This window comes from Lissotriton helveticus, chromosome 11, assembly GCF_964261635.1.
Source record: "Lissotriton helveticus chromosome 11, aLisHel1.1, whole genome shotgun sequence".
NCBI lineage: Eukaryota > Metazoa > Chordata > Amphibia > Caudata > Salamandridae > Lissotriton > Lissotriton helveticus.
The window spans coordinates 211,050,172-211,074,311 of NC_136072.1; the positions used below are offsets into that span (position 1 = coordinate 211,050,172).

Genomic DNA, 24,140 nt, shown 5'->3' on the forward strand with positions numbered 1-24,140 from the left:
ACCTGATGTCGTCGGTAGCTGCGATGAGGGCGGTCTCGGTGCTGTGGTTTGCTCGGAAACCAGAATGTGAGGGGTCGAGGGATCCGTTAGTCTTGAGGAAGGCGGAGAGTTGTCTGTTGACAGTCTTCTCGATGACTTTGGCAGGAAAAGGGAGGAGCGAGATGGGGCGGAAGTTCCTGAGGTCCGTGGGGTCCGTGGTGGGTTTCTTCAGGAAGGCGCTCAGCTCGGCATGTTTCCAGCTCTCCAGGAAGGTGGCGGATGCGAAGGAGCTGATGATGATGTCCTAGATGTTGGGGAGCGATGATGGAGTCGGCTATGTAGAAGATGTGGTGTGGGCAGGGGTAGGTGGGGGAGCCGGAGTGGATGGTGTTCATCAGGCGGGTGGTGTCTTCGGTGCTGACAGGGATCCAGGTGCAGAGGGTGGTGGTGGGGGGTGCTGGTTCAGTGGTTGGGTGTGTGGTCGGCACGCCGAAGCTGTTGTGTATGTCGGCGATCTTGCGGTGAAAGAACGAGGTGAGAGAGTCGCAGAGGTCTTGCGAGGGTGTGATGTCGTTGTTGCAGGCGCTGGGTTTGGAGAGCTCTTAAACGATGCTGAAGAGTTCCTTGCTGTTGTGGGTGTTGTTGTCCAGTCGTTCTTTGAATGTTGTCCTCTTGGTGGTGCGGATCAGCTGGTGGTGTTTTCGGGTGGCGTTCTTGAGGGCTGTCATGTTTTCTGCTGTCTGGTCGTGGCGCCAGGCTTTCTCGAGGGTGCGGCAGGTTTTCTTGGAGATTTTGAGGTCGTTGGTGAACCACGAGGCTTTCCTGCTGCCGGATCTGCTGGGAAGATTCTTCAGTGGTGCAAGGTCTTCGGCGCAGTTGGTGAGCCACTGTGTGAGATTGTGGGCTCCTTCGCTGGGGTCCGTCATGTTGGTGAATGTTGTATGAGATTAGGTTGTTGAAAAATTGAATACAGAAGAACTATGTATGTTTACGTTTATACAGCCCTGATGAAGTCCCGGGATCATGCTCCAATTGCGACAAAACACGTGATGGCTGTGGCTGAAACAAAAGAATAAAAGCCTGAAAAGAAAGGACCCAAAAAAAAGTTTATATTTTGTTTTGAAATTATTGTGTCTTTACTTTAACGGGGAAACCATTTCAATACATAATGTGTGCTTGGGAGTGAACTAGATTTTATATAGAGCTTAGGCTTTTGTTTTGTGGAGTTTAGTGGTTCTCCACACCTTTGAGCACCGTTAATACACTCTTTTGAAATTTATAATTTTTGCGATTTCACCAAGAGGCGCCAAAATCCCTATGCTAAATACCACGCATCTTAGGACTTATAAATTCTTCAAAGATCCTAAAAGTTTTTGCTTGGACCTCCTTCACAGGCTTTATAATAAGCATGATATCATCGGCATATAATTTAAATTTCGCCATGGTTGGAAATGGGGGGCAGATATCAATACCATTCCTGATTGCAATCGCTAATGGCTCGATAAAAAAGGCGAATAATACCGGCGATAGAGGGCAGCCTTGTCTAGTGCCCCGTTTAACCTTGACTTGGCCGGCCTCTGAGGTGTTAATAATTACATTGGCTTCAGCATTAAGATATAAATTCGGAACCAACCCCGTAATTTAGCAAAATAAAAAATAGGGTGTCCCAGACAACTAGGTCACATTCTTTTTCATCATCTAAAAGGAGGACCAGTGCCGGTATCCTCTGAGTCTCAAAATAGTCGAATGCTTCAGTTACCATTTTGGTCAGGGTGAATCATTTTTTTATTTTTTTTATTTTTTTATTTTATTGTTTTATTGCAAGGAAATACAGCAATACATAGTTACCAGAATAAGTCAGTATCCTCTTAAAATACATAACAATTTATAACATAAATCTGATTCAATCAACATAAAAAGTTTAAATCCATTCGGCAATTGGTGCCCAAATTTTCTCCCCCAATATTCTCTTTTTAACCCCTTTTAACTTATATATATAGCAGATTGAATATTGTACATAAACAATAATTTTTCCCGCCACATAAAAAAAGACGGCGGGCCCGAACTAATCCATTCCTTAGTAATGCAGGATCTAACTGCAGCCATACACAAAAATAAAAAATAAGAAATTGGTGTTGACCTAACAACAGTATGGTCAATACCCAACAACACTAATTCCGCCGTTATCTTAATCTCACTCTTAAGAATAATAGCTAGAAAATTTTCCACATGTTGATACAAAATAGAAACTTTGGGGCATGAAAAAAACATATGCAGTTCATCAGCTGCATATAGCCCACAGCGGCTACAATTCGTACCTGTCGTTGTACTCCACTTAGCAACTTTGTTTGGGGTGTAATATAGATTATGAATGCACATAAAATGTTGGGATTTCATCATCCCTGTCATTAGGCAATCTGAAGCCATTTTAATCAATAACAAAATATCCACATCAGATACACCTAAGCTATTAGCCCATTTCCGTTGACATTGTCCTAAATCATCCCCAAATTCCTGAATTAAACTTAAGTAGATAGTACCTATACGGGTTTTTTTTTGCAAGAGTTCTAACAATGAAATTTTCGTCATTTTTACTGGGGAAATTGAAAATTGGTTCTGTAGGTAGCTTCGTAGTTGGAGAAATTTAAAAAAATCATTTCTTCCAACAGAAAATGTATTCATTAAATCCTGAAATGAAACAAATTGATTATCACTAAATAAGTCTCCCAGATACCGTATTCCTTTTTGCTGCCATCTATACATAATTAAATCACAGAAGATTTCAGGTAAAAGGCCCTTTGATATAAGGGGAGTATAGGCATTTAATTTATGTAATTTTATATGTTTACGGATTTTTTGCCAAACTCCAAAAGCTGCCTTAAGTATCTTATATTTTGTTTTTTTGTGATAGCTGGGCTCTACAATCCTCAAAAAACTACCTTTAGCTTGTTCGCCCAAAATCATTTCGTAAATTGAAGGAGTTTGACATTTCATAATTTCCACCCTATCTCCCATGATTAAAGGACTTATGTATTGCAATGCAGCAGATAAATAATAAAAAAGAAAATAAGGAACACTCCATCCACCTTGTTCATTACTTAGTATCATTTTCTTTGATGCTTTCCTGTGACGTTTATAACCCCATAAAAAACGAAAAGTACTTCTTTCTAAATTTTTAAAGCAAAGCGGCTGAAATTCTAATGGTATTGTACGGTAGATATACAGTAATTTTGGTAAGATCATCATTTTTAAAATGTTGAGTCTGCCATATAATAAGTGTAAATGATCCAAGCGCTGCAGTGAAACATTGATTTGAGTTATTATAGGGTTTATATTACGTTCTGGTATCTTTTCTATGGGGAGAGAAATCTTTATTCCTAAATATGTGACTTCTAAAGTAGTAGAAATGTTTGAGGGTGGATTATCTCCTGAGCATAAAATTTGTGTTTTCTCCAGGTTGAGTTTGTAACCGGAGAAAAGCCCAAATTGTTTAGCAAGGTCATCTATCGCTGGTAAAGCTGTCTGAACATCAGTAGTGGTTATCACTATATCGTCAGCGTAAGCTAAGACTCGATAATTAATATTGGCTAAATAAATAGGTTTGATTTTTTGTTCCAAAAAAAAGCGGTTAATTAAGGGGTCAATATAAAAAGCAAAAAGTAAGGGAGAACAGGGACATCCTTGTCGAGTGCCCCTGGTCACTGAAAAAGGAGGGGAAATGTGTCCATTAATTCGAATACACGCTTTAGGAGCGATATACAAAGTTTTTAAAGCTTTTATGATTCCAGGGCCCAATCCCTTCCTAGATAGAATTTCCCACAGATAGTTCCAGGCAACCCGGTCAAAAGCTTTTTCAGCATCTAAAAATATTAGTCCAACATTAGACCGAGTTGCCTGGGACCAATCCAGGAACGAAATCACCCGTCGAATGTGGTCAGCAGTGTCTCTAGCAGGGATAAAGCCATGTTGATAAATAGAAACTAAGGGAGAAATAATATTAGATAATCTTAGAGCTAAAATTTTAGAGAAAATTTTACTATCGGCATTTATGAGTGATATGGGACGAAAAGATGAGGGTGATAAAGGAGGCTTCCCTTTTTTAAGAAACACCGTTATTATTGAATCATGCCATGATTGAGGGGCATTACCTTGTTGAGCTCTCAGACATAGATCTACTAATTCTAATTTTAAGGCATTCCAAAACTGTTTAAGGAACTCTAAAGAGATAGCATCAGGACCAGCTGCTTTTCCTGAGGCTAGAGACATTAAAGAGAGTTCAATTTCCTCCCAAGTAAATGGTAGATCTAACTTCTCCTTCTCTTCGCTAGATAAGGTGACATTTAAAGTCGATTCAATAAACTGAGTAGTTTGATCTAAACAATCTGACCTCACATCCTCAGTATACAGTTTAAAGTAGAAGTCACTAAATACTTTAAGAATATCCTCTATTTTATTAACAGTTATCCCTGTCAAATTATTTATTTTATCAATGCTAGCAAATGCCACTTTCTGCCTGGCCCTCTTAGCCAAATGTCTACCAGAATTCTCACCAACTTCATAAACCTCTGTCCTAAAGGCAGAAACTTGCTGAGCAAACTTTATCGCATACCCCTGATGAATCTTAACTTTGAGAGTCAATAACTCCTTTATAATGCTTTCAGTAACTAATCCTCTATTGCACGCCTGCATAAGCTGAATCTCTAGCAATCTTAAATTTTTCATTTCTAGTTCGTCTCGCATTCTAACCTCCTTTTGTTTTCTTATTGAGTAGCTCAATGTTTCTCCCCGAACCCCACATTTAAAAGCATCCCAAACTATTTCAGGAGATGCAGAACCTTTATTATTAGAGAAAAATTCAGGGATCCAGATATTCATGTAATCAACATAGGATGAGTCATACAATAGTTTGCGGTCAAATGACCATGCTCGAGGGGTAAATGAGGTAATTAATTCGAATTTAAAAGTAATAGGATTATGATCCGAAATTTTTTTTGGTAACACCCCATATTCCACTTGAATAAGTTCATTGTATAGGCACTTAGATACAAAAAAATAATCCAATCTGAAAGATTTTTTGTGCGGGGCAGAAAAAAAAGTATAACCAAACATTCCACCCCTTTTCTCATACCCTACATCTAGCATTCTATATTCTAGAATTATCTCTTTAAGTGCCCCAAATACCTTTTTCTTCCTACCATTATATGGGGTACTACCATAGATGTCAAACGTTTCCTCCATGTGTAAATTAAAATCTCCACATAGTACAATGTTGGATGACCATTGAGCTAACTCCACACTTAGATGATTAAGGGCAGTGGGATCGTCAATTACTGATGCATATAGTGAGCAGATAGTGATAGGCAATCCTCCAAATTTAAGTTCGGCAATAACCCATCGACCTAATAAATCTTCTTTGACTTTTTTAATTTCCCCTAATCCAAATCTCTTAAGAATTGCGACTCCTCTTATTGTAGAGCTCTGCCGAGAGCACCCTACAACTTCCAATCCAAGATCTTTTAGCCACCCTCTGTTAGACCAGGCAATGTGAGTCTCCTGTATACAGACTACGTCCAGCCGCATAGTTTTTAGCATCTGAGCCATTATTCCCCTTTTTCTTTTGTCGTTTAGCCCACAGACATTAATAGAGCATATCGACAGCTTAGCCATTATATTCTTTTAGTAATTTAGCACAATAGAGCATATGATAACAGAAAATTACAAAATTCGACACCTGCCATAGATAAATCATAGCATTAAAATGAAAACATTTTTCAGCTGTATGTCCTTGCACCCCAAAAAAAGAAAAATGTTCCCACCCACAACCCCCCCAGCTAAGCCCTCCCAACCCACCCTTTCCCCCGCACCCCCCCACCAGAAGCGTAAGGACTAATTCCCGCATTGATGGTAAGTGAGTATGGGCTGTTTGTTCCGCCCGGGCCAGCCCGACCTGTAAATAATATACCTCTAGCACCACAGAAGCCCAAAAAAAACTTGAAAACAAACAAAGCTAGAAGGGTCGCCCACTCAAGCCACATTCAGATATTATCCTTCATCTCTATCCTGTAAATCCCTATTGCATAGTTTCTAGAAATTGTTGTGCTTTGATCTCCGATACAAAGTAAATAGTTCTCCCCTTATGCACAACCTTAAGCTTAGCCGGTAATAGAAAGGCTTGTCCCCCCTTAGCTTGTATTGGTGCCATTAACTGTTTAAGTTTCCAGCGTTGTTGTACTGTTGCAAAACAAAAATCTGGTCGGACAAAAAATTCATGCCCCAAACCCTTTCTAGTTTTGGATGGCCTTGCCAAGTCATATAGAATCTCACGAAGTAAGTAATTCTGTAAACTTATAAGAATAGCTCTTGGATTTTTACTTCCCTCCTGACCATGTTTTAGATTAAAAGGAAAACAGTGAGCTCTTAAGACTTCTTTATCCCAGTCCCATCCTTTAAGATCCTGAAAGGCATCTGAGAACATTTCAACAACAAATCGTCGAACGTCCTTTCCCTCTGATTTTTCTGCCACTCCCAGTATACGTAGGTTGTTACGCCTTGCACGATTTTCCAAATCAATTAACTTCCAATCGACATCTTTTCTGGTACTATCAAGATCTTTAATTGAGGTTTTTTGTAAAGTTAGTTCATCCTCTATTGCAGATATACGAGTCTCAGTCTCCTGTACTCTTAAATTAGTATCTGTATTTGATTTGGCCAACCGACGAACAGCATTCTGGAGCTTACGCACAGCTCCTTGAGTACGAAGTCCCTCTGCTTTTGTTTCCTCTCTGTGAGTCATGATCATTCTGTACATTGACGTTTGTAGTTTATAGATTGACTTCAATGTGACTTCTTTGTCTTCCTCTAATATCTCTAAGGATTCGGGATCAGTTCCAACATTCGTGCCAGCCCCTTCCCATTTCGGCTGACTTATAGAGCCTACATTTTCACCTATTTTAGCCTCTATGACCCTACGGACGGTATTTGGGGCTCCTTCTTTCAATAAAAAGTCTGATCCGAGAGGGTCTTCTTCTGAGCCATCATTGCGATCATCAGCCCAATCTTTTACAAGTAAATGATCGTCACTAGATAGCTCCTCGTCAGGGTCCCCTTCAGATGCTACCGACACATCAGACATGGACAAAAATTGGCCCCCTGATTCAATGGAATCTGCATCGTGTTGTTCACTCGCCCTGGGTGAGACTCTGACTTCTTCCACAGCATGACAGAGTTCAGCTAGTGCATCATCTATCACTCCTACTCCTGCTCCAGCTGCTTCCTCAACTGTTCTCACTGCTGCGTTTACAGGAGATTTGGCTGATTGGATTGTATCAGGTTTTTTTGAAGTAGCACCAGGTAGAGCTTTGGAGGAGGTCTGCTCGTTAATATTGTTTTTAGAAGAGTTAGGTATATATTTTTTTCTAAATTGATCGGGTATTACAGGCTCTTTAGTAATAGCCCCATCTGCCTGGACAGCCCGATTTTCTGATTCTGGCACTGATATAGTTGCTGTTCTCTCTGTAACTCCTGGAGTGGTATTAACGGAATTAGCTGAATTGACAACATTTTTTTTAGCTCCTCTGCCTTTATTACTTTATGAGGAGTTTCAATAAGCCTCCAAAACTCAATCTTGCTGTTTCACTTATTATTTGGTTCAATTCAAACACAAAAACTTCAATCTTCTGGCTCCTTTTTATCTGTTCTCACCACGTTTTTTTTTTTCCTTTTTAAATGTTACAGTTCTTACCTACAGTTTTTATGAATATGACCTGCCACGTCACATTGTATCGGGCTCAGTATTAATTATTCTTCCCAGTAATGAAGCAGCTCATCACTCGAGCTGAACACAATATCCAACGGTTTTCAGCAATACAATGTAGCAAAAATGCACAATGAGCGATCACCTCAATCCACCGGGACCTGCCTGTGTCTCTCGCTTCTCCTGCAGAGATGCCGTGAATCGCGTCTCCACTCACAGGAAGTAAGCTCCGCACCACGCTGGCCCCCAGCCTCGGCAGTAGCAGCGGTGCACAGAACGGAATACCGCGGAAAGACTCCACTCGCGGCCCGCAACAGCACCCGGCCGCCGCACCTTCCAAACGGCCGCTGCACCTTCCAAACGGCAGCAGCGTAGAGGCAGCACGGGGACACGCCAAGCACACCGCACCGATCTCACTCCCGGTCTCAGTCCCGGTAAAGCACTGAATCTCGGGAACCACCGCCGTGGCCCACGGAGCTCACACCAAGCACCAGGTAATTCTTGTAGCCAAAAGCAACTGTAGAACAGCGGGAAGCAACGCCGATTAGAAGCAGGTCGGGTCGGTCATTAGGCAGAGAACGCCACAGCTCCTCACACAGCTGCAATAGCAGCCGCCATCTTGCTTCCCCCGTGGTCAGGGTGAATCAAATGCGAAGCGTTTTGATTTAAACAATTAGCTAAAAGTTTGGTGATTATTGTATAGTCACAGTTCAATAATGTAATGGGGTGGTAAGAATTCGGGTCCTCACTGTCTTTTCCCTTTTTAAACAAACTGACTATATTCCCATATCTGAATGACTCTGGTATCGCCCCACCTTCTCAAATTGAATTAGTTAACAACAACAAAAAATCCAAGATGGCACTGCCGGGAGGCCAATATTTGATTGGTAATGAACGTCATACAGTGAAGTGCCCCACAAATTTAAAATGATAATTGTTATGAGGCATATCATGAGGATTTTGGGATTTACCAATACAAAATCGCCATGCACCTGCATTTTCACCGCATCAAATTTCAGATTTGTTTCACAGAACACAGAGGACTGACAGGGCTGCACTGTCCTCGCAGGAATACTTTGTTGTGGCTGAAGGTCAGGCCAGCATCCCAGCCCAGCCAGTCTGGCCCCGGCAACCTGACGGTGAGGCAGAGGGGTGTAGGGGAGAGGTGAAATCCCTCTCAGCCCAACAGTAGTTGCATGTCCGACTTGAGAAGTTGTGCCCCCTCTGTATTAACTATTGATGCCTGGTGTTAATATCATGGCGTATCATTGTCGCGTCCCTTCTTGTCAAGGCTTTACATACCCACTCAGCTGTTTACATCGCAATGTACTCGCAGGGTTACAGTGCCAGTGTACAGCGTTTCTTGTGGAAATGAGTAGAAGTGCAAGCATGAGGGATGGCTCTTCACATTAAGTTTAGGAGTTCAGTTTGGAGCTTCAGTGCAGGATTTGAGCAGTGCACGGCACCCTTCGGCGTCACTTGGGACCCAAGAAGTGTGTGTTTTCTTGAAGAGCACATGGGCATCTTTTGCCTCCAATCTGTGATGCTGGAATCATGATCTAGGTCAAGAACTCATTATCGCCATTTTATGCAACTTGAGATTTTTGTGGTAGGGTGGGAGCAGTTGTTGGAGACAATTGAATTGTAAGGCAGGTGGTGCAGCAGCACCACGTTGGATAAGGTTTGACAGTTAGCAGCACCCCTTCTACCATGACCTGTGTATGCATCACAGGTGCTATAACGGGGGACCTGGCCCTTCACCCGAGTGCACGCCTGTGCGGCCCTGGAGTGTTACACTAGGGCACCGGTGCAGGGCCCCACAGGCGAAGCTTTAGTGTAAGTGCGCGCCTACATTGGCGGTCCAGACATGCTGGTTAGATCCAGCAGTGAGTTTTCAATCTTCCTCACATCTCCTTTCTTTGTTTTTAAGAATGGCCAGAGCGTAGGCGATGAAGGAGGGAAGCAGCCGGCAAAGGTACAGTGCAAATCTTCTATCTCTTTAGCTTGGGGTGGCAGGTGGTAAATGGCAGTGTTGTGTAGAGCTGGGTTTAATAGACAACTAGACATCGGGATTGTTCTGCAGAGGCAAAGGTCTCAGCCTCGGTCTCTGCAGCAGCTCCTGGATGAGGCTTGTGGGTTTTCACGCATTCCAGCTGCTCCCAGGGTGGCTGCCGGGAGCCGAACACATTCCTGGCTCCACTGGCTGAATGGGGTTCACTTGGAAACCCCAGCGCGCATCTGTGTTCACGGAAAATCAGCATCCATCATTTTACCTCATGCCTACATGTTTTATAGTCTCTAGAGAGCTTTCAAAATGCAATTTAAGTAACCGTAAAAAAAGTAGGGGAGGGGTCTAGATGCCCGTGGAAGCTGAAGGCACGACTCAAGAGGATTTGAGTGGAGCGGGGCCGGCAATGCTACGGTGAGCAACTGGGGTGCGGCTTCGAGGCTCAGTCCATGTACAGCATTTACCTTGCTGGAGCGAGCAGCGTTGCCATTTGTTTCCAAAGCGTGGGCCCGATAATTGCAAACAGATGGCGCCACTGCTCGTTCCCGCAAAGTGTATGTCGTACATGCACTAGGGTTCATTGGAAACAGTGCAGTAGATGCATGAGTTTTCCAAAAAGTACAGACCGATTCCAAGAGATCACTTCTAAGCAGTGCTTCTGCGCTGATTAGGTTCAACCTAAAAAAACAGGGGGGTGATTGGCTTGTGCTAACTTCATTGATTTAGGAAATGGAATCAGAAAGTGCTGTGATTTCTTGTAAAAGTCTACAAAGCCATGTTGAATGCAGGACTGATTGAAAAGAAACCTGGTCTCACATTCAGGGCAGAAGATGGGCGGGCAAAGCGCAACCCTTAGGGAAACACAAGTGAACGTGTACTATGCCCAGTCCAATAAAAATCTATGCTTAGCATTAGGCACCCAACTAAGGTAGAGTTCCATGGTGGTTACAGTTTTTGCAAACACATGTGATCTCATAGATTGTTTTAAATAGTTTTAGTATTTCTCTTTGCTTCCTTAAGGCACTTTCACTAGTAAACAATGTGTTCTTACCCACTCCTTGTCATGCTCACTTATCAATAAAGGGTTATAAAAAAACTTGGGCATGCCAAATTCATGGCACAATGTTTTAATATATTTCATTTTATTTATTTATTTATTTATTTATTTATTTATTCAAAGTTTTATATAGCGCGAACAAGATCCTTACAGATATCGGAGCGCTTCACAGAGACAGGAGTAGGGGCAGCAGGAATGAACAAGATAATGGGAACAGTATAGTAATCACTAACATTCATCCATGGGATCTTCAAGGCTCCTTCTAAAGAAAGGCAATCAGAGTTTATTGTTCTATTGAGCTTAGTCATGAACCAATTAGAGATCCAAACATTCACCCCAACCCAATACCTTACAATAGCTGGGAGGATTGCATGTAATTGTCTCAAAATGTTGACAGTGGTGACCAAGAACCCAATGGAAAGCATTATTTAACACAACTTTGATCTATTCGCTCAAACAAAAGCTGAGCTTAGATACTTAATATCCGGGTCAATAGATCCCTGTTTGACAATATTGTATTTATTAATATAGCACTATACAAATTAACCAATCTATTTTTTGTGTGTATCTACTGTTTATTAATAAGGCTTGTAAGTATAGTATATCAGTGGCCAGTGATTTAACATTTCTCTTCAGTATGATCTCCACTATGGACAGGGTTCCCCTTCACCTGCCCATAGGTTGAAGGAATGGCTGTGATGGCAAAAGAAAATAACCTATTGAAGTTAAAAGGTGAAAAGGCCCACATTTTGGGGAATAGCAGAACACCAAATTATTGTATAAAAGAGACCCATTCTGGGTTGTCAGACTTAGGGGTCAATTACGATGTCGGTCGGAAAGGATCAGAACACGATTCAGTTTGTCTGAATCCGATTTGGAAGCCTTGTTTCCAATCGACTCTGAAACATTTCTGAATTATTGATTATGATGTTCGGAAACCATTTGGACTTTCCGACTCGGTTACTGAATGGCATTAGGAGTAACCGAGTCAGGCTGAGCTGACTCGTACAGGTCTATGGACCGTGTTTCCAACCGAGCGGTTAGGATGTTGGATTCAGACAGCCTTTCCAAATCAGTTGTTCCGACACAAATCGGCTGTCAGAATCTGACTTTGGGGCCTGTAGCAGGCTCTCCTTCACCTGGGGGCCTCTGAATTGGGCCCATGGGGGTACACATGGGTCCCTCCTTTCCAACCATACACAGAGTGGCAGGCACGATTTTCAGCAACCACCCCTTTCTTCATTGGGAGACTGTGTAGTCAGTCGGACACAGGCTTTCATTGAACTCAATGGGAGCCAGACCGAGCGGTGTTCAGAACCATTGTAATCGGTTGGTTAGACTCCATGAATCCGATTTGGTTGGAAACCAATCCGAAACCGATTCGGGTCCGGAATGCTTGCCGACCGACATCGTAATCGGACCCTTAATCTTAAGGCATGCAACATTCCAGGAAATATCTTTTATATTTTCTCGAGGACGGAGTTAAGTATCTAAGTTTTCTAAAAGTTTAGGCCTGACTGCTCTTATATCAGAGATGTCAGTGACAGAGTTCCCATACGGAAATCAGTTGTTACAGTCCAGTGAAGCCAAAAGCGCAACAATTTTTTCCCTCCCAACTGACCTTTGTAGCAGTCAGGATTTTTAAAAATGTTAAAAATTTACCAAGCAGTAGCACTTTAATCAGACCACCCCAATATATTGCGGCAGTTTTTTCGCTGCAAATTTTGTGGCTCAAAAACAGAAATTTAGCAGCGAAAAAATTGAAATTCTGCGGCATTATTGTGGCACTTTATTTTACTCAAAATCATCCCTTTTCAGCCTTAAATCAATGGAAACTGTTTTAGCAGAGTATTCCACTTGAAATAGGCAAATGTTTATTTATTTATTTATTTTCAAGAGTTTTATATAGCGCTGGCTAGACCCGGAGGTATCAGAGCGCTTTACATGTGCATCAGATCATAGTTACAGGTTACATCATAACGAAGGTTACATAGTTCTTAGAGCATGGCCACATAGTTACTGGTAAGGTCGAGATAAACAATAAGCACAAATACGTAAGGGGAGAAGCAGGCAAGGTGAGAGATTCAGGGGAGGGGGGGTTGGAGCAGGGGAAGTAGACAGATAATGAAGGACGGGAAAGAGGAGGTTAGGGTGAGAGACACAGCATGGGAAGAGGAGGGGAAGGGTGACTGGTACACAAACCGGTAGACGAGTCAAGGCAAACGTCCAAAGTCCAGTAAGCTGTGATCCCAGGGGAAGTGGTATCACTTCCCTATCTCTGTTGCGAGAGGCTCCCTTTGTGCAGTGGACTCTCTCAGAGAGGTCTCTGAGACTCCAAGACCTACATACTGGATCCTTCCCCAGAAAGGGGAGAGGGAGTGCTTTGGCAAGGGGTGCCATACCATGCCTCAAGTGTGAGTTGCTCCCTTGGCGCAGTGGACTCACTCAGCGGGTTCGCTGAGACTCCAGAGTATAAATATTTGATCTTTCCCCAACAAGGGGAGAAGGAGTGCTTAGTCAAAGGGCACAAAGGACAGGGGGTAGGCACAGTAGCAGGCAAGGGGAGAGAATTTGGGGGAGAGGGCACAGGAGCTAGGGACAAGACAAAGTACGTGCTATGTTCCATTTGGTATTGCCACAGTATTACTTATCACCGCACCCAATTTCGGGTCCCAGATTGTTTGAAAAGTTACCATTGAAGGTGAATGGGTAGTCTCATCAGCAATTTGGTAATTAACAGACTCTCCTCCTGATGGCTCGTGTCTACCAAGGGGCAGAAACAAGGGTATGCAGGAGATCCGAAGGTTTGAATATTGTCCAGAAAGACAGGTCTCGGGCAATGAAGTCTCTGGAATGTTTCATCTGTCCCTGTTTGCAGTCACCCTTTCGAATGAGGCATCAAGAATAATATGCAATCTGACAACGTGTGGTCTGTTGAAGGGGATGTGGTCTAGTGGAAGACTGTAGCAGGTGTTTTCTACTGTAGTAAAAGTGGTCAGTGTCACAGATGTGTCCCATTGGCTAAACAACATAGTCGGGAACTAGTAGCCCTAAGTGTAATCTTAGCTTCACCATGGAAACAATGTTTGTGATTTTTGCGAAAATCACAATCTGCCTGAGTCGCAAGTTACCCATCTCTCAACGCTAGGGATTCACCCATTCTTCCTGGCTGTACCTCTTTCATTATTTAACCTCCTTTCTTTATCTTCTTTTCTTCCGTATCTTTTTCTTACATTCTCCCTAACGTCCTTCTTTCCATTGAGCTAGTGTTTCTTTATATGCCACTTACATTTTTTACTCATTCACTAATTTCCCTTCCTTCATTCTTCCTTCCGTGCTTTTAGATGGATTGTTAGCTTACAGTGGGCTTAAAGCCAGACCATTGCTTATCATTGGTTGGCTTCATTATACTCTCATTTTCTTGCTTCTTATTAATTAACTTGTGGGGCTGTCATTCCTCATCATTTGTTTATCTCTTCCCTGGAGCATGGACATCTTACTGTGTTCTAACACTGCTAATTTTTTCATGCAGTACTTTCTTCTTTTTCTTTAAACACTTGAAAAGAGTGCATGCGTTTCCACCTGTCTTACTAGGGTGTTTCTCTTTCCCTCTCTGTGCTGCTCTCACCTGTATGCTTCTCTCCCACCTCCCCTCGGTGATGCGCTTGCCCTTGTGTGCGCGCCCTCCTGTACTGTTTTCTTGCACGTGTGCTTTTCCCGTCGAACCAACCTCCACGTTGCTTTCTTTCTCCCTCTCTCATTTGCTCTTCCACTCTCCATGCTTCACATTGCTCTGCTCTTGCTCATTTCTAACCCTGGGCGTAGTGGGCGTAGTGGGGCTCCGCGGAGCTATGCGGAATGGGCGAGAAGCTACGCCCACTCCCGCACTCCGCGTAGCCCCACTACGCACCTCCCTCCCGCTCTCCCCTACATACATTATTTAAGCAACTACCCTGAATAAAACAATTTTAAAGCACTTACCTTGTCCGGGGCTCGTCTGGGGCTCCCTCTTTGAATAGCGTCCTTTCCTGGATACCAATGCGCATGCGCGGGCGGCCGCGCATGCCCATTTGTTTCCAGGAAAGGACGCTATTCAAAGAGGGAGCCCCGGATGAGCCCCGGACAAGGTAAGTGCTTTAAAATTGTTTTATTCAGGGTAGTTGCTTAAATAATGTATCTAGGGGAGGGCGGGAGGGAGGCGGGTGGCGGCCGACTCGGCTACGCACACGGAGTGGGCGTAGTGTTGCTGGCTACGCTGTCTACGCAAAATGCGTAGAAGGCAACACTACGCCTACTCCGTGGGCGTAGCCGAATCGGACGCCCAGGGTTACTCATTTCCTTCCATCTACGTCCTCCATCCACCATGTTGCTTACCTTTTAAACGCACCCTTTTGTCGCTTCCGGAACTCGTTATGCTTCTGCGCCCACCAGTCCCCCATGTTGCCTCGGTGCAACCCTGCTTGTATTGCTTCTTTCAGCCCACTTTGACCCTTGTTGCTTCCACGCCCACATCCGTTTTGTTCCCCTCTCCCACTCTTAAAAAAATGCTTTTTTATGAGTTTACTTTTTATTGGCTGACAAAATAGCGAGACAGTCTTTTTTCATTTGTAATTCAGGGATGCTGTACCTCATAATAAAATGGTATTTGCAAAGTCAGTATGTCCCATAGTCGAGACCTATAGGCTTTGCAAACTCTTGTTCTTCCTTTCTGTATTTAATTCTTTTTTTATTCCGTCTTGCTATCTTCTGCCTGCCTTTTTTCAGTTGCATCTTCTCTCTTAGTTCATTTATTTATATAATAACTTCCATCTCTAATGTTTTTGGGCCAAGACTTTCTCAGCGTACAAAATTGCTGCCTGAGGGCACCTTTAAACAGCAATCTCTAATGTAAACCTTTCAATACAGGAAGTTCTTTGCCACCAGGTGGCAGAAGACCTGGAAACCACTGCATACATTCTGCCACAAATCTCACTTAAGAAATAGCTGAAGTACTGCGGGACAACAGTCAAACAACAAGCAGTCACACTTTTCGTAAGGGACCGTGCACATACAGGTATGGCATTGATCACCACCGTCACGGTCCAAACTCCAGAAAGCCCAAGGCATGGGAAATCCTTGGTAATATATTACACACAATATACAGCAGGTCTTATTATCTTTACCCCTGGAAAAAATGCACTCTCACATTTAATACACAAATAAACAGTGCTGTATAAACGAACTATGGCGAAAGGTTGCACAAAAATGATCGCATTCTCCAAATTTCGCAGGCAGTTTAGTAAAAATCATGCCCTTTTTACAAAACTGCTGATTTTGCGATTTCTTTGCAAATCGCGAAATACTGGAGTGTGTGTTTAATTCTGCTATGAGGAGGCTGGATACAAGAAAATTTAGAAATGAAATTCACCGCCACAACAGCCTTCTGAAAGTTTACCCCAATGCAATCACCGGACCAAGGTTTTGTGTTATTCACAATCCAAGAAACTAGTCTAACCTAGTTCATATCATCATAAATTTGAAAGCCACCTCCTATCTGGGTGCCAACCCAACGAGCAAGATATTTTTTTAGTTGTATAAACTTTTCTGTTGCATTAACTTCCAAAGGTGTTATAGCCATCAAACGCATAACAAAAGGGGTGGCATTGACCATGGGAACCATCAGACGGCTCTTTTGACTGTTAGTTGAAATCTGAAAAAAGAGTGGGCGCAATCACAGGGACTACAGAAGCATCCTGCTGAGAAGTTATGTGGTGCAATTCGCAAATAATGGGCCAAATAAAAGACTCAACAGTGGCCCCTTATGTGCATAGGGGCAGATTTACAAGCACCTTGCGCCACTTTTCTGTCACTTTTAACGTGGGAAAAGTGACGCAAAAGTGGCGCACAGGGCTTGTAAATCTGCCCCATAATGTTTAGCATTCTCTGCTTGAGATGCAAAATTCCTAACAGTGAATCTGGACAAAACATTGTCAAAAAGTCTCTTAATCGATGTCCCTAAGTTTCACAATGTTATCTTCCTCAGCCAATGTAGGGCATATTTGAGCTCTTTTAGATTGCTTAGCATCATAGAAGCCAAAAGTAGCATGTTGGCCGTGGACTTGGAATTTCTTTGATTATCTTCTTTTTGTTGAAGGAGACGCGCCCTGTGATTTTGTTTGAATAGAAACATAAACAAAACTATCAATAGGTAAGAGTTTGGTGAAAATACACAGATTATCTTTTGTTACGATGAGTAAGGAATTTCCCCTAGAAGTGGTGTTACCAACACTGATAAGACACCTCACTGGTCTAAAGAGAGACACTCTGACTCTGCTTCAAAGAGTCAATTTCATCATTTATAGTGCCTAAAGAACTGGTTAAAAAAGTTAACTGTTGTGGACGTTGGATGAATCAAGAGAATACTATGATTGATGATAATGAGAGCGGTTACGAGCTCAAAAAGCTTTAAGAGGCCTGCTGTTCACAAATCCACAATCTCAAGGAAATACTCCCAGATCCCTGGTAATACTGACTTGGTGCGACTGCCTGGTCAGTACCCACACTAGTATGGTTATCTACGTATAACAGAAGTCGGCTAGCCACCACCTTCACCAAAATCTTTACCACAAAAATTGATGTCAGCAATAGGACTGTTGCAGGCTTAGTCATCGGAGTTCAAAGGCAGTTTATTTTAGTAATTATGTCACAGCAAGTATGTCACCCGCCACTTTTTGTGGCTTTTATGCACATCTGCATGATTTACGTAGCTTGATCATTATTTCCTTGCTTCTCTTCAACACAGTTTTCATAACTTTTAAGTGGCTTGCCTTAGTGTGCTCTTTACAGATCTTATTACCACTGTATAGCACTTTTGAGAATATCAAACTTTTTTCCCTCATAATGACTTCTCCCTGGGGGGGTTAAATGGTCAGAAACATCTATAAGGATGGAATTATGCATGCCCACCCAGTCCTCTAACAAGGCTGGCGATTGTTATCTTATGGCCTTGGCTAACAAAAGGTATCATTTGGGTCAGTCTCTCTTATGGGTCTTTATACAGGTGCCTGTTGATTAATGTTGCTGCATAACCAAAATTGAACCTATGCAAAACAAGGGAATGATTCTACAAGGTAGAAACAAGTTCCAAGGTAGTCTAAAGAAAAAAAGTTTCTAGTCACTATTCCGTTCAAGGTATAACCCTTCTTGTAGGTCAAACTGAATACAAATTGTTTTGTCCCAATAACTTTTTTATAGGCCAGAAAATGCAAGATTTTAATATTTTCCATATGAACTCATCAGAGGGTAAAGTGCACAATGAGCCACAAGGTATTGGTTGGAACCCATGAGCATATTAATAGTCTCACTGAAGTCAGTGCAGATTTTCTCCTGGGGGACAAAAAAGATGACTACCAAAGCCTCAGCCATATTAGACTATTATTCACAATTAGTGCCACCTTGTCACCATTCTGCTTATACTGTTTTTTGTTGCTATGGAGTAGTAGATAAGGTGTTTGACATTCACTACTTGAAGAGCCAGAATAACACATTTCATAAAGGTCAAACATGCCCTCTGCTCCTTGGTTAACAACTCACAAAGGTTGTGGCTATGAGTGGCTATGGATTGGGCATTAAATACCTTAATAGAAAGCTCATCTTCAAAGTTCCATAATGGGATATAGCATGGTAGCATTTAATCACTGATGGTAAAATTACGACTCCGTGATATGGTGAAGCAGTAAATGCAATCTGTTTGCTAGTCATCAAGAACAATAGTTGTGTCCAATTCGAATCCAAGACACCCAGCCTTACTTAAACACTGGTTGTTTATCTGAATGAACTTTGCATTCAAAATTGGGCAGCCAAGGAACACAGAGTCTCTTTTAGAGATAGAATATAAAAAGAAGTTTGTCAAAAACAGGATTTGTGACCACGCACATTGCTAGGTCCCCGCATAACCGGTTTCACATGATGGAGCCACAGTAACCTCCTTTGTCACAAACATTTTCGTAGAAGATCAGCCACAGTACTAGTGCCAGACCTTGGCATAAGAAGGCCCTCCTAATTTAGGGCAGTTCTTCTGATGCAGTTTTTGCATGTCAGAACAGCTACGCTGGACAAGATGGGCCCACAAAGAATAGACAACTATGTTCCTCACAGTCTTGGGAGAAAATTCACTGTGTATGAGAGACAGAGATTTTAGTTTTTCAAACAAACCCCTGTGTTGTTTTTAAAAAAAAAAAGAAATATGCCAACCATTACATACCGACCTGGCTAATATTGCACAGTTCCCAAACATTTTTACTGCTGCGTCAAAGGAAGCACTTTTAGGTATGCTCCCTGACTGTTCAGTAGGAACTCTTAATTGGGTGGGCAAGTTGCTGCTGGCTGAGTAAAGCCAAGTGGAGGTGCCGCCTCAGCCACCCACAGGCAGCAGCTAACCTACCATGGCCTACCTGAGGCCTATAATCTTTGTATATCCATGAATTGAACAAGATTGTAAAGGCAATTCATTTTATTATATGAGAAATTAGTCTGCGCACAATTAGAATGGAGATGTCTATGACCAATGTTAGAAATAGGGTCACAGCTGCACCTATTGTCTCATCTAGCAGGTTGACACAATTTTCTAACTAAGCAGAAGGCCACAATATATTCTGAGTAATATCCATATATTAGTAATGCACACTGGGAAAAGTGGATGTTTTCCTTATAGTAGGGATGTGCAAAATTTACCTAATTTGCTTGCATATAATAATGTGAAACTACGGCACAGTTACGTGAAATTATGTATAATTCCACAAAATGCAAATCTATAATTTTGTGATCTCTTTTAGCATGAAATATGTCCTTGTGTCAGTTTATGGTGTGAGGAAACATTTAAACAAAAGCACTGTGAACAACAGCTGCTTGTGTTCCATTGTTCCTGTGCATTCATGGTAACTTTTCCCACAAGCTTGCCCCATTCACAGCAAAACTTTACCTGAAATGGAGTGTCATTATGTGAAGTGTTGTAATGGTGTCTTTTTTTAAAAATTTGAGTAAGAAGGATAATGAGTAATTCTAATGTTACATGAATTATGCCTGTGTAATTTAAATTTCATCCAGACCTAAATAGTACCACAAGTTGCTTATGCATAATTCTCAGAGTCACTCCAAATTCGGACCTTTCAACCAAGTCAAATGTGGAGGAGTAGTCTATAAATAACAGATGGAAGACCCTTCTTTACAGCACCATATTTACTACTCACCAGGTGTTCATTAGTGTATTGATTCAAACTCAAAATCTACAACTGGAATTATACACCCTGCTCTTGCCCATCCTTCAAGTCTATCAAGCAAAATCCTACACATTAATTTTACAGCTGTAGCAATTCATGAGACTTGCCTATACCAGCAGGGATCAGTGCTGTCTCTATTCTTAAAATTGTGAACAATTATGCGCCCCCCCCCCCCCCCACAAAGAAGTCTGACAGTGTAACAGATACAATTTGGAGCCCTGGTCAAAAGGGGCACCCAGAGGTCCAAACACGAATTATAAATATACAAGTGTTGTTTATCAATACATTTATTGCACAAATAAAATATGCTTTGTGATTAAAAATGTAATGCTAATGTATATTAACTTTGAAAACACAATAGCTAATATTTTAGATTGAAAATACGTGCTATAAATATGTTTAAAAAATTAATGTTTCTCCAGCCGCGGTCCCTGCAGGTAACAGCGGTGGGGCGGAGAGGCCACGTTGGGGGTGATTTCAAGGGACAATGCCGAGGTAAAATTATTTATTTATTTATTTTCCCCTCAGCATCATCCCTCGAAATCCCCCCTCACGCGGCCCCACTGCACTGATTGTAAAGCCCTCTCTTTTAGTTGAAAATTATATCACAATGCTATGTGTCATGGACTCCTGATCTATAAGCCCCCAGGTCCGTGAAACCAAATTTTTAGAAGCCCTCAGCAACACACTTGAAGGGAGTGGGAAATGTGGTAATTTCACAGTATTAGGGGACTTTAATTTCCATTTAGATGATCCTGAAAATAATTAACCAAAAACACTAATCGATAATCCTCTGGGTTTTGATCTTAAACAACTGGTGAATTCCCCTACACACTGTGCAGAACACATACTCTACGGTATTTCTACTAACCTTCCTGAGCTATTTTTTTTAGAAATAAAGTAGAGGTAGTTTACAACGACCTTAACCTCAACAAGGGGTACTGATTCGTCACTCCCAGCTGCCACTCCCTTAGATCTCAGCCCTTCAGCTCTTTGTAAGTTTCCCATTATTTTTACTGAATACAGATCACAAAATCCAAAGCCCCAACAGATCCTCACCCCGTTAAGCAAGAAATGGAAGATTTCATTGCATCTCCACTGGCTTTGCTACTAAATAATATCATGAAGTCCAGTTGTTTTCCCGCAGAATGGAAAAAACCTCCATTCTGCGTCTTTTCAAAAAGCCAATGCTGGATCCCCTAGAGGAACACAGCTACAGGTCGATATCCCGTCTCCCTACGCTTGGTAAAGTTCTAGAGAGACATTTAAACATCTTTCCCTGCATTTATTAACCAAAGTGGTGTTCTAGACAGAGCCCAGTTTGGCTTTAGGAAAACCCACAACACCAAAGCTGCAATGGTAGCAGTATCAGAGTACATAAGGGACATTATGGACAAGGGAGGAAAGCTGCGGCGGTCCATTTGGACCTATCGACAGCCTTTGACACACTGAGTCATGTTTTATTGAAGCACCGGTTGACTGAGATAGATATCCGAAATTCTGCCTTTAAGTTACTTTGCTCCTTTCTTGAGGACAGTCAAAATGGGAGATTTGAGCTCCAAGCTTTTCACCCTACCCTGTGGCATCCTGCAAATTTCTTCACTCAGCCCCAATCTATTTATTATATATGTGACTTCTGGAACTTAGAGGATTGTACGCCTTTTCCACTGTCTCCTACGCTGACAATATCCAAGTTGTGGTATCCACGAAAAACAGCATTGAAGCGGTGGCCTCTTGATTTAACAAGTGCATGAGTGCAATAGTCAACTGGATGAGCTCCCATTGTCTGAAATACCCAACAAATCCTACAAGCTCAGATTTAAAATTAAACACATAATGATAAATAAACATTTAAACACATAAATAACCAATACAAATATAAAATAACTAAAATATTAATCAATTATCCTTATTAATATATAAGAAAAAAAACTGCACCATCAATTTCCCAAAAGGCCAGAAAAATAAGCATACAAAAACATATCATTGAAAAATAACATACATTCAACAATAGCATATAAAAAAAGATAATACAATACAATGCAACACAAAAATAAAAAAATAAAATATTAAAGTAAAAGATATTCTAAACTTCATATAGTTAATCAGAATGAAACTATATATTTACTTTCAATAACGTGGCCCACAATATATTTGCAGTCATGATATTTGACCATAGTCAAACAATATTTTTGAGTCACTGTGTAGTTTGAATACCCATCCTGTCTTTGAAAAGGCCTTTAAATGGCCTCACTTCAGCAAGGGTGTTTTTTGCATGCTTATCCTTTACACAAGGTCTCCCATAAATGCCCTGGAGACATTAGTAGTACTCCCTTGAACACAGGCCCGTCAGGAGATGTGGGCCAGTTAGTCAATAGTCACAGATTAGTCCAGTAGTCCAGTAGACAGTGTAGAGAGGAGAAAAGTAGGTTGAACAAGGAACCTTGCTGTTTTTGTTGCTGTTGGGGGTGGGAGCTTGAATGTTTCCTTGATGGATGTCATTTAGGCATCGACTAAAATAACGATGTTGTTCTAAGAAAATGTTATAGAAAGTATTTGAAATTTAGAGACTTGGTATCCTTTATTCACAAGAATTGGTCCATGACATTATTCAGTTTCATATTGATCATTCCTATGAGAATGTGATGTGCTGATTGCACAGTTGATGGATTATGAGTAGCCAGGTCAAGGGTATTGGTGTGCGAAGAGACTGGCAGCCAGGAAGGTATGACTGGTATACATGCAGCATTTGTACATCTTGCAATATAGTTGGTTGGCATTTCTGCTTCGAGGTGTGCTAGCTTTTATTTTATTTTGGTTGCTTGAAGATCTGTCACTAACCGTTGGAGCAATGGCAGCCTTGATAACCTTGACACTTTGTTTTTGGACCATATCCCTTTTACCACACTACAACTATGATTTTCTGTGTGTATGAAATACTTTTAAGTGAAACTGGACTTTAAAGTTCATAATATGGTCACGATTTCTCAAGCTGGTCAAGGGAACAAGGCCCTTTACCCCCACAGAGGAAGGTGATCTCACTTGGTTTACTCACTTGCTGTAATCAATCTGACATTGGGCATTGTCGTTGCGGGCACAGGGTCAGCAGTTGAGGAAGAGGTGGCACCACTGGAGGAAGGTGGCAGACACATCCTAAGATAAACATTGTACAATTGCACTATGTTTGTATAAAATGAGGTATAGTAACTAAGGGCCTGATTATGAATCTGGTAGTAGTAAGACCAACAGACCCACGGTGGCCTGTCTGCCGAATTACGACTTTAAAAGTCGTTGCAGCAGAGGACCACCAGCTGCACCAGGGAACAGTCATTCCCTGGTGGTAACGGAGCTACTCCACAATGTAACAAGCGGAGTAGGACTGGTGCAGTCCCGCTCAGAATGTTACGAGTTCCGCCACCCTCAGCCATTCCATGGTGGGAGCCCCACCATGAAAAGGCTGGCGGTGGAGAGACAAAGTGGTCCCTACAGCGCCTCCATATCCCCCTCATCATGGGGATATATTTAGGAGGCACAATATGTGACCCAGTACAAAAGGGAAGAAAATGGTTTGGAGGAGAGTCAGGAAGAAGTGGCGTTCAGCGGGTGCCTGATATGTGGGTGGTCTTTGTTGATGGAGTTGGTACAGTGGTGCAAACAGGTCAGGGCAACAAACCCAGCAGAAAACAGCCCCTGCTAAGATAGAGAACGTGTCCTCTATCAGACAAATGTCAACGAAGTCCTGTGCACACGTGTATATTCAAATTTGGTTCTCAAGTGAGAGCCCAATAATATTAGGTACAAGTTCTATATATGAGGCCGGAGTCCAATCTCGTTGAGTGTACATATATTTAATGGTTCAATATTGATCAGTACATACGAGAACAAATAGCCGACACGTGTTTCGTCACACCATGTGGGGGTTGTGACTCTTCAGGGCTGTGTGCGATGATTAAGCATCTTGGATTCGTAACGGCGCGCCAAACAAGAGATCAATCTGCGTCTGGCAACGCGTGTGGAAAGCCGGTTCGGCGAGCCTGTAATTATAAGGGTATGTAGAAGCCTGTGGACAGGTTTGTGCATTCAGCT

At 42.1% G+C, this 24,140-nt stretch overlaps 1 protein-coding gene across 1 annotated transcript in view; it reads right to left on the reverse strand.

Moving 5' to 3' along the window:
* P2RY12 (purinergic receptor P2Y12) overlaps nt 1-15,248 on the reverse strand; it is a 607,067-nt gene extending 591,819 nt beyond the window's left edge. The window contains exon 1 of the mRNA XM_078666122.1: nt 15,172-15,248. The gene's annotated coding sequence lies outside the window, so the exon portion shown is untranslated. The remainder of the gene's footprint in view (nt 1-15,171) is intronic.
* Nucleotides 15,249-24,140: the final 8,892 nt, after the last annotated feature.